A 12354-nucleotide genomic window follows, 5' to 3' on the forward strand; every position below is an offset into this window, starting at 1 on the left:
ATTTATAGGGACTGTAATATGCATTTTTTATTATATTACTGTCTATCTTAAATTAGCACATTTGTCACTTCTAAATGCAAGTGCCTTCAAACAGTTTAATTCATTTACCACCACTCCTGCCTTTTGTGCTCGTGTTATCATAATTTTTACTTCTACATTTTTGATCTGCCTTATAAGATGTTGTTGTTCATTGAAGTAGTCAGTATTTATTTACATTTACTTTTTCCAGGGTTTGTTTACTTCAGAAGTTCTGTGTTTCCATATATTGTCATATTTTATTTAATATGAGAAAACATAATATACCGTAGTGTAGGCCACCTGCTCATGTATTTACTCAGCTTTTATTTATCTGATACATCTTTACTCCATCTTCAGTTTTGGAGGACATTTTTGCTAGAGAGAGATTTCTGAGTAACTTGTCTTTTTCCTTTTGATCACTTTAAAGATATTCCATGGTCTTCTGCCTTCTATAGTTATGATGACCATTAAGCTTTAAGTTTAATTTTTGTCCTTTTGAATGCAAAGTGTGATTTTCTTTGGCTGCTCTTAAAATTTTATCTTTATTTTTTGGCAATCAGACTGATAACCAATTGGTAACTAAAATACCTAAATCACCTGTAGATTTCTCTTTCCTTTTTTATTTTTCTTTGATTTGGGGTCATTTGTTTCTTTTCTTTTTGCATGCTTCATATGTTTGAATTGGAGGAAAATTGTAGAAATTCTAAATGATGTTATCTTCCTCCAGGTGGGCTAAATTTTCTTTTGCAAAACAACCGCAGCACTGTTGGATCACCTTGGTCCTATTAAGGCTTGGTTTTCGTCTTTGTTAGGGCTAGTTATTTTATTTTTGTCTTCATTCCCAAAGCCCTCACTATTAGAGCATAGCCTTTCTGGGGTCTCAAATTAAAGCACGGGGTAGTAACGAAAGCTACCCCTAACTTTGACTGGGTTTGAACTCCAGCTTTTCTCCCTAAATCATGTGGCTACTGCCATGTCTGCTTTAGCATTTTAACCTCCCAGATGCTACTTCTAGTAAGTTTTAAAAACATTTTTGAGTGTTACCCTGTGAGTGCACAGCAGGTCAGACAATGATTTAGGGGAGATGTGTATACTAATTTTTAAGCCTCTCTCTGAGGTTTCCTTCTCCACTGGTGTTTGCCTATTAAATCCCAGCCAGTTTGGCAGCACCAACATCTGGCCTCAGTCTTCTCAACACAGTAAGACTTACACTTTCTGCTTCTGCTCTATCATCTCCCTTATCTGACATTTCATTATACAATTCCCTTCTCACAAGGGTTTTACCCCTTCAAGCCTGGACTATATTTGATGCTTTCCAAATCCATGTTTTATAGATTTTTTTCAGCTTTTATAGTTGTTCTGTGCTGGAAGGCTAGTCCAAAACAGGCTATTCTACACTGGCTGTAACCAAAAAGCTACAAATGTTTGTTTTTATAAGCTGTATTTTATTTGGAAGAGGTAATGAAGCCCATGGCAACAATAAAAAATTCAGATGTTCTAAAGATATATCATGAAAAGTATGTTACTTTGAATTTATAAAGTTTCTCTTTATAAATTCAACCAAGCCTCATATGGATTTACAGTCACAGATCTGCATGTCTTTGTATTTATGGATTTGTGCATACATGCATGTGAACTCTTAACCATTATGCTATTCTGTCTAATTAAGAAATTAACACCTCCTTATTAATTTAAAATATTTTGACCAGTCATTTTTCTTTTCATTTTTAAACTTGTATGTGTATGTTGTTAAATTTTTTAAAAAATTAATTAATTTATTTTTGGCTGTGTTGGGTCTTCGTTTCTGTGCGAGGGCTTTCTCTAGTTGCGGCAAGCGGGGGCCCCTCTTCATTGCAGTGCGCAGGCCTCTCACTATCGTGGCCTCTCTTGTTGCGGAGCACAGGCTCCAGACGCGCAGGCTCAGTAGTTGTGGCTCACGGGCCTAGTTGCTCCGCGGCATGTGGGATCTTCCCAGACCAGGGCTCAAACCCATGTCCCCTGCATTAGCAGGCAGATTCTCAACCACTGCGCCACCAGGGAAGCCCCTGTTGTTAAATTTTTTAAGTCTTTTCCTTAATGATTTCGGGTGTCATTCTGCTTAGAGGAGCCATTCTTACTTCAAGCATACATTAAAAAAAAAAAACTTCAACGTTTTCTTCAAGCACTTTAAAGTTTTTATTTATTATGTTTAAATATTGGATAAATCTAACATTTATTTTGGTATAAGGACTGAGGAAGGAGAAATCCAACTATATTTTTCCAAATGGCTCTCCATTTTTCCTAGCACTGTTGTTTGAATAATTCATCTTTCCCACATAAATCTGAACATGCTGTCTTATTTGAACTAAACTTCCATAAATATTGCTATAATTATTGGCTGTATCTTCTGATCTATCGATCTAGCTATCTATCAGCCAATACAAACATGCCTTGTTAATTTGCTTTGTAACATATTTTAATGTTTGGTATGGCTTATGGCTTACTACTTGTGTTTTTTAAAAATTGCCAGCGAGTCTCACATGTTTATATTTTCATAGGAAGTGTAAAAGTCATTTTTTGTCAGTTAATAGTCCAGTTTGAGACACAGGTATAATATTGGATGCCTTATGCTTTTGGTTATAGTTACAGTTTCTGCTACCATAATTTTTCTTCTTTTTATTAAACCGGATCAATGATATCCCCAGAGCCTATAATGTGAGGTCATATGTCATACACACTTCGTGATGTGGTGACATTCCTGCTCCCACTGTACACATCTTCGCTGCCCAGCAGAATACTTCTGGGAGAGATCATCCTTTTCTCTTTCTGTCTTGTTACAAAATAACTCTAATCCTTCTAAGTAGGATTTAGTAGACATAAATGTATAAAACATATCACAAAGAAGTATTTGATATAAATAGGCAGCAAGTTGTAGTCTCCACCAAAAAAGAATAACATAACCAGTATCTTTCAACATTGAGCTGTGCACTGAATTTAGAGAATGTTTTCACATAGTTCCTGGTTCCCATTCTATCTGCTATAAATATGCATTGCACTGGAATATACACAAATTCTAAAACTTTGCAGCTTGTACCTTTTAAGTTATGATTCCAACCTACATTTTATGAAAGCAATAAATACCATAAAACTCATTTAATATTAACATTTTTCTTTTACATCCTTTAGTAGAGGAAAATGATCTTAATTTGATTTTTTGTTAGTCTGATGAACATGTCAAATAATAATTCCTCAAATTCCAGTAGTGTCTTAAAATTTACAAGCTTTTTTCACATGTAATATTTAATTTGAGTTTGACAAAAAGTCCATGAAATAGATGTTTATTTTTCCATTTTACAAATGGGGAAAGCAAAAGCAGAGATGTTAAATGGTTTTAGTGAACTCCAAAATGATTTGAAAATAAAATAAGATACTTCTGCTTTAAATATGATTGCTATTAATTTTGTTTATTAAAAAATATTAAGAACCTATGGAGCTGATTCTGAAATTTTCCATGCATTTACTGAAATAGTGAAATTATTGAAATAGTAGAGAGTGACATACACATTTTAACTGTTACTTATATCAGAATATTATATTGTCACAGGAGGTTCAAAAATATCACTTTTTTCTCAATCTAGAGCCTGTGAAATTTTTTACATCAAAAAAAACAAACCATTGATAATCACAAAGACATAGAAAAGTGTTACAATCATACATTCCAAAAGGGGAAACTAAATATTTCTGTCATTTACTACTTTATTTGAAATATCTATCAACTTAATAAGGAGACATTTCTACCACATAATTTTTGAAACTGATGTTGAGTCTTTGAGAAGATTTCTGGTCTTGACTCATGTACCAAAAAAAGTATTATGTAGTTTAAGGATTTATATTGGATCTTAGTTCAGATTTTATTTTATGCTTATCATATAGTCTAAAATCATTAGAAATATTTCACCCAGAAATGCTTAAATGAAATAGTGTAGATAAAAATTGAGCAGAAGGTATGTTTGGAGAAAAGAATTAGAAGGGCAGAGAATTAGAAGAGGCTACTTTTATAAATGATTGGAAGACAAATGACCCTTGGTATATTTGGTTTTTTTCACAGAGTTAACAGATACAGATTAGAGACTGTTTTAAATATCCTCAGTGCTTGGAGATAATCCTTCATTCATTTGGTTGATGCTATATTGAAATACAGGGCTAGTGCAGTCACATAAGTAGGGCAGACACTTAGGATCAAAAGTCAATGAGTCGTTTTGCTGACAAGAAGTTAAGAGTTGAGAGCTTTGATAGTGTCAGGTCATTGGGGGAACCCAAGATCTGGAAGATCAAAAAATGGTGGGAAACTAGGTGGTTGATAAATTAGGCCAGAGTCTGGAATACCTAAAGTTGATAAAGTAGAATAAACAACAGAAAAATAAAAACAGTGAGAATACAGAAGAGAATAATAGTCTGGACAGGTTTATTTGTCTGTGATGTCAAAGAGAAACATATGGTTCAGTTGCCCTGAAGGCTTGTGTAGGATAGATGCAACAAAGGTAAGTGTGTCATGTGTGTCTTGTGTACATTACTCTAGGAGAATTTATCACTATACCTTTACTTGTTGAAATAGTGTTATTAACCAAAATGCTTGACCTTCTAACTGCTTTGTGTAAAAAAGAAGTAGTGATGCATGTGATCTGGTATGGACCCAACTAAGATTATTTAAGAGGATATTAGTCCATTACAATGTAAGTTCTACTTTGATGTATTGATTTTACTGCCTTTAAGAGACTTGTTACATTATAAATCAGGATTTCATTGAATACTGCCATATTTTAATCATTAATTTTTTTATTCATAGGATAGAGTTTATAAATACTTGTACATTTTGATTCATGTACAAGAATACACACACATAGTATATGCATATTAAGAACAATTTACGTCTGATCACAAGACCAATAATTTATTTTTTATGTATGTATTTTTTCTTTTTATCTGCACACACTCTATTTCCTTACAATACCACAGATGAAAAGTGTTGAAATTATAGCATCTCACATGTAATACAGTAAATGTGAAACTTTGCAAACATTTGAAAATAAGAATATAAATTAGGAAATCATTCATGTGCTCTTTATTAACAGGTATTGCTAAATATAAACTTTATTGCATGTGTTAAATTGTCTTTTCTGCTTTATACGAGTCATCTTGTTTAAACCATTTAAACATTTTCCTTTTGGCAATTGAAGAAATATAACAATTCCGAAAGGAAAGAAGGAATGTTCCTCCACAGTGAAAAAAAAAAAAATTAGACCAACCCACAGATAATTTCTGCTGGTTCTAATGGCTCTTACCCAGCTCTTTTGGTTAATAGGACATTCTGTTTGACAGTAGCCTTCAGTGTAGCACTGCCAGAGAAAGCTAGCCTGGGCACGCAGCAGCCAAATATTCTTCCACGTCGTCGCACGCTGAGTAAATCTTTGCTTACTGGCAGCCTTGCCCGCTGGTTGGAGCACTTGACTGGAAAGGAGAAACAGATATAGATGTGAAAACTTGGGCAGGGTGAAAGAGGAGAAATGGAAAAGTTCAGGAAAAAACAAGGGGAAAGGTTTTGAGAATTATTTTCCATAAAAATAAAAAAGTTAAAAAATTTTAGAATGATGAATCAAAGCGAGAAATGTTCTTGTGTAATTCATAGCCACACAACGATTGCTTCCATGGATTTTAAAAGCAAAGCAATACAATGAAAACAGTCTTTAGATAGAAGTATCAACAGTATTGACTTTTTTACAGGTTATTTACACTTAGATGAAACACAGTTCTAGCAAGAGTAGGATGAAGGTTTACTTCCAGGGAAACATGCCTCCATAATAAACAAGGAAGTACTGTCTTTGTTCTAATTATTTATGAGCAAAAATTTAGCATATATATTATTATTTAGATAATTTAAATATTGAAAATATTTAATTGTAGGGTAATAACCTAAGTAAAGCATAATTGAATTCCTGAGAATAATATAACCATAACTAACATAAACATTGTAATAATATTTATTGAGTGTCTGTTATGTTCTAGATGCATATAATTTATCCTACACCTTATATAATGAAGTGGATAAAACCTAAAAGGTTTCATTTTTGGAAAGATGACAGTGAGGATCAAGCACAAATAAGTCTTTGAAAGACAAATATCTTTTCAAGAGCATTATTGAAAATAACTACAAGTATAGATTAAAATATTTAGGAGTCTTAATGCCCCATGCTTCCTATCCTACAGCCATTCTTTTTTTTCTACAGCCATTTTTAAGCAAACCATTTCCATAAGTAAAATGTATACAGGTGATTGAATTTGTGTGAGGATAGAACAACAAACCACTGTCTTACAGTATCAGTGGTGACTAAACATCCATGAATGGAAAATGTATGAAAAACTGGCTAATAGCAACCCTTCCATCAGATTTGTCTATAAAGATACTAGACAGGAGAAGATAGATATGTAAATTTTCATAAGCATCAATTGTTCAAGGAGAGGTTTAGATATCTTGGAAGAGCTGGATGTGTCATATAAAGGATTAAAACAACAAAATATTACATAAAGAAATTAGGATTAATAGAATAATAAGGCATAAAATAAAAGGATGCACATGATGTGGGTGAGTTACGTTGAAGGCAGGACAGACATAGAAAGCAAATGAGAATAATGGAGCGGGTATCGGGGTTAAAGATCATGGTCTGAGATAGGGTAGCTGGAAAATAAAGGTATCCCTGAGCACTAATAGTAAGATTGATGTAGCTGGTGAATGAATGAGTTGAGAGATCAAATTAAGAAACTCTCCCAAAAAGCAGCATGATCGTATAAAGTTATAGAAAACATACAACAATTGCTAAGAGAGAGTGAGACCAGAAATAGAAATACATAAATCCACACAGAAACTTCAGAAAAAGAGAAAAATAAAAGTAAAAAAAGAATTTTGAAGAAACAATTTACATAAAATTTCCCAGGATTGAAAAATACATGTGAAAGACTTGTGATTGCAAGTATGCAGAGAGTACAAAACAGGAGAAAGGAAAATTCACACCTAGTATAGTGAATTTTAAGAATATCAAAGTCAAAGGGAAAATTCTAAATATTTTCAGGGAGAATGAAAAGACCTACAAAGGAATAAGTTTCAGATGAACATCAAGCATTTCAATAACACCACTGGGTACAAAATTTCAAAGGGGTAATATTTCTTAAGTTTTCAAAATAAAGAACTTAGAATTTTCTATTCAAACAGGTTGCTTAGGAAACTCAGGACTGGAGAGACTCCTTGGGGGTGAATTCCCTGGGTTTCTTTATTGCTTCACCCTGACATCTGGTTAGGGTGTTGCAGAAACCTCCAACCTGGAGCCATCTAAGGATACAGATATTTTTAAAAATTTCCAAGAAAAGGGTAGCCTAAAAAAGAAAACGTTTTTGGCAATATCTACTCAAACATCAACAGAACAACTGCCCCTGCCCCCATGGTTCCAGATAAGTGGAAGGTGAGGTTGATCTTTCAACCCACACCTGCCTCACAGAATCCAGTGATGCTCTGAATGCCCCCCCCCCCCACCCCACCGAGTGCTGACAGGATCAAGTAGGCAGCTGACCTTCCCTCCTCAACCAGCTGAAGCAGGAGGTGTTTCCATTCCTTCGCTGGGGTGATGGCAGTGGGGCTGAGCAGAGCACTGATGTCTATTCCACACCCAGCAGAAGCAGGCAGCAGTCCCTCCAGCACTGCAGCCAGGTAGTGTCAGTGTGATCCAGTGGTGAAGTAAGCCTCCACTGCAACCTGGCATCAAAGACCCCGAACAAGGTGGTGCAAAGCCGGCTACTCACTCCTCTCCTCCAGATCAGTAGGTCTCAGTGGGGAGGGTGAGTATCTACCTTCACCCAGGATCAATGAGGCAAAAAGAAGTGGTAAGAAGTAAGGCTAGTCTGTATTCAGCTTCTCCCTCTTTCTTCCCCTAGTGGCAGGGAGCCCAGCGGGGAGTTGAGTTTGTACCCCTGGTTGGAGATGGTAATGCTGCACTAGTAGACACCCCACTTGTGTGAGGTAAGATGGTGAGGCCAAGCAAGAAGCTGATCCCAAATGCCTGCTTGGCCCTTGTGTATGTTTCAACATGGAAAAGGTCTGCTATAAATATGAGTACAATATATACACATATACTTATTTATTCCAGTGTCTTATAATGTCTGAAAGTCTAGAATGCAATAAAAACCATACCAAGAACCAGGGGAATATCATACTATGGATGAGAAAAGACAGTCAACAGATGTCAAAAAAGAAACAAATCAAACGTTGGAATTACCAGACAAAGATCTTAAAGTAGTTGTGATAAAAGCACTTAAACAAGCAATTAAAAGTTCTCTTGTAATGAATGAAAAAAAAAACCCAAAATCTCAGCAAAGAAAATATCAAAAAGGAACTAAATGGAAATTATTGAACTGAATAATACAATAACTTAATACATAATTCTCTGGATGGGTTCAGTAGTGGAGTGGAGATGTCAGAGGATAAAATAAGTGAACTTACGGACATATTCAATAAGATTTACCTGATTTAAGTAACAGAGAAAATGGAATAAAGAAAGTTAGTGGAGTCTGGGACTGTGGGACAAAAACTAAATAGCTACCATTCATATCATTGGAGTCCCAGAATGAAAGGAGAAAAAGAATAAGACTAAAAATAATGACTCTCCTCTGCAAAAGACACTGTTAGAACAAGAAGACAAGTTACAGCCTAGGAGAAAATAGTTGCAAAACACATTTTGATAAAGGAAAATTATCCAAAATAAACAAAGGACTCTAAAAACTCAACAATAAGAAATCCAATTTAAAAATGGGAAAAAGGGCTTCCCTGGTGGCGCAGTGGTTGAGAGTCCACCTGCTGATGCAGGGGACACGGGTTTGTGCCCCGGTCCGGGAAGATCCCACATGCCGTGGAGCGGCTGGGCCCGTGAGCCATGGCTGCTGAGCCTGCGCGTCTGGAGCCTGTGCTCCACAATGGGAGAGGCCACAACAGTGAGAGGCCCGCGTACCGCAAAAAAAAATAATAATAAATAAAAATAAAATAACAAAAATGGGCAAAAGATCTGAATAGACCAAAGAGGATACACAAATGGCAAATTATGAAAAGATGCTCAATATCATATATCGTTAAGAAATTGCAAATTAAAATGGCCATGAGATATTACTACACAACTGTTAGAACTGGAGAAAATCCAAAATGCTGAGATCATCAAATCCTAGGGAGGACGTGGAGCAACAGGAACTCTTATTCACTGCTGGTTGGAATGCAAAACAGTACAGCCACTTTGGAAGACAATTTCTTTTTTCTTTCTTTTTTTTTCCTACAAAACTAAGCATACTCTTGCCATACGATCCAGCAATTGCACTCCTTGGTATTTAAACAAATGAGATCAAATCTTATCTCCACATAAAACCTGCACATGGATGTTTATAGCAGATTTGTTTATAATTGCCAAAACTTGTAAACAACCAAGATGTTTTTAAGCAGATGATTGGACATAAACTGTGATACATCCAGACAATGGAATATCATTCAGTGCTAACAAATCAATGAGAAAAAAAATATATTGTTTAGTAGAAAGTTTTGGGAGAACTGGTTTATGATATGAAGAAGATTAAAAATGGATTCCAACCTAACCCAGTACTCACAGGTGAATGTCCAATGAATTAATGTCAGATGTCTTAATTAGGAAAGGTAAAATACTAAAGATAATAAAACTAAGGGAGGGCGCATATCTCTGCAACCTAGAAGGGAAAAACAACTTCTTCAAGATCACAAACCAAATCGATTCTTTTAGTCATACCAAAACTAAAATTTCTATTTAACAATACCATAGTAAAGAAATTGATAACTATCAGAATGAGAGAAAATATTTTTAATGTCTAGAATCAATAAGGGATTAAGATCTAAAATATACAAAAATCTCTTAAAAATTATATAAAATACGGCCCCAATGGAAAAAACAGACAAATTTATTTGTCAAAGAAGAAATCCAAAAAGCTCACAAAAATATGAAGACACACTCTAACTCATAAGTGGGAAATACATGTTACAACAATACTGAGGTATCACTTTACACCTATTGGACTGGAAAAAAAGTAGAAAACTGGAGAATGGCGGGTGTGGGCAGGAGTGGGGGGATATAGGACCTCTGCTGGTGCAAAGTCTGACTATTGCAACCATTCTTAGAGCAATCTGGCATTACTTAGTCAAAGTGTGTATATGTATACCCTACCTGTACATCCTCCCTGACAGATTTACTTGCCCATTTATAGTTGGAATGTTGGTTGTCCTAATTTGGTACAACTTATGAATGAAGTTGCATGTTTATCGTTATCGTTGTGAGTTCAGTCACCCCCTCTTTTCTGTTTTTTTTCCTGCCTCTTTTTCCACTGTGCCTCACCTCAATAAGACATACAACTGCTACATTCATTTATTTTGCTTTAATGGAAAATTAATTTTAAATATTTGTTAGAAGAATATTAAGTGTGTGGTATAGAAAAAACCTGGTCAGTGGTAACATAACCTTGTTACTCGGTTTCAGATGAAAAAAAGTTGTTGTAAAGGTAATTTAAATGATATGGAAACTATTTCCAAAATGAGAGAGTCCACAAAGATCTCAGTTTTTCTTTTGATTCAGTGATAAGGTATGGAACTATTTGCTATCCCTGTCTGGAGGTCGGGGCACTAAAACTGTAGAGGTTGTGTATTTTGTTTCGATAAGTGAGTCTAAAGGAACAGGGTAGATTAAGTTTTTAGATTCTTGCATCATCTCATTGATAGTCACTATAACTAGAAATCATATAGTTTTTAAATGAGAGAAAAATGCAGTGCCTCAGGCAATACTGATGTTGAGTATTAGTCCCCTTTCACTAATAGTGTAGAGGTGGGTGGCAGTCTAGGGCAGGAAAGTAGCTCTGCTCCCCCTACGTCATTTAAGGACTGGGGTTCCTGTTTGTGTTCCTGTTGCTCTCTTCTTGGATGTTTCCCCCATCTGTATGGTTAAACCTGTGCCACTGCTGTGAACACATTTCAGCTTATCTGAAGGAGAAGGAGCAAAGATGAGGATAAGCTCTCTATCTTTCAAATGATGATAACAGGACATTTTTCCCATTACTTTTGTTCACATTAGTCTGAACGTTCTCATATGGTCACCCCTAGTTTCATGGAAACTGGGAAATGTAATTCTTATCTGCATGGCCATAACCTGCCTAGATCTCTGTTATTAAGTGTGGCAGAGACTGGCTAGCTACTCAGCAAACCCATTTTTTGGTAACCTTTATTAGTTCACTGTGGAAAAGGGAAAAACATTGTAGATGTGGGGCAACTAGTAGTCTGAAATGCCCTCCGTTATTCATTGTCAGATTGGATATAAAAGCAAGTTCCAACCAGCTACAAGAAAACCACTCTAAATGTAAATACACTAATATATTAAAGGAAAAATAATGGAAAATGATATGTCACGTAAGACTAATCAAAAGATAGCCAGAATGGCTATATTAGTGTCAGATAAAGTAAGCTTTATAACAAGGAATAGACATTTCATACTGATAAAGGGGTCAATTAATGAAAAGGATATAGAACTCCTAAATATGTATTCACCTAATAACACAGCTTCAAAATACATGAAACCAAAACTGATCTAAATTCAAAGAAAAATACAGAAATTTTAAATTATATTTGGTTAAAAAATGCACCCTTTCTCCTTATAATCAGAAGCAAGGTGATGATATCTGCTCTTACCACTTCATTAAACATTGTATTGTTTAATGCTGTTGGGTTCATATCCAAAAAGGGCCATATCCATATTGGCCCAGACCAATGTAAAGAAGATTTTCCCCTATGTTTTCTTCTAGCAGTTTTACAATTTCAGATCTTAGGTTTAAGTCTTTTATCCATTTTGTGTTGATTTTTATATGTGGTGTGAAATGTTCAATTTCATTCTTCTGCATGCCATCTTAGAATAAAATAGGGCAAGGAAAAGATATAGAAGTCATCCTATTTGGAAAGGAAGAAGTAAAGCCATCTCTGTTAACAGGAGTCATGATCTTCTGTGTTAAAAAATATATCATAAGGACTCTACAAAAAAGCAAATATAGTGGATAAGCTTATTAATCACATGCACACTAAAAACTCCCCCCAATATTTCTGAGGTGTATCAAAGACCTAAGTAAATGGAGAGATGAACCCATTCTCCTACATCTTTGTGGTCCATACTCTGGGACCCAGGGTGCCAGAGCAGTATCTAGAACATACCTGCTGACTCTGTTAAAAAGAAAGAAGAAGACTTTAGAGCAACTTTAAGGCTTGTAAAT

The sequence above is a fragment of the Tursiops truncatus genome, chromosome 17 (genome assembly GCF_011762595.2).
Source record: "Tursiops truncatus isolate mTurTru1 chromosome 17, mTurTru1.mat.Y, whole genome shotgun sequence".
In the NCBI taxonomy this organism is placed as follows: Eukaryota; Metazoa; Chordata; class Mammalia; order Artiodactyla; family Delphinidae; genus Tursiops; species Tursiops truncatus.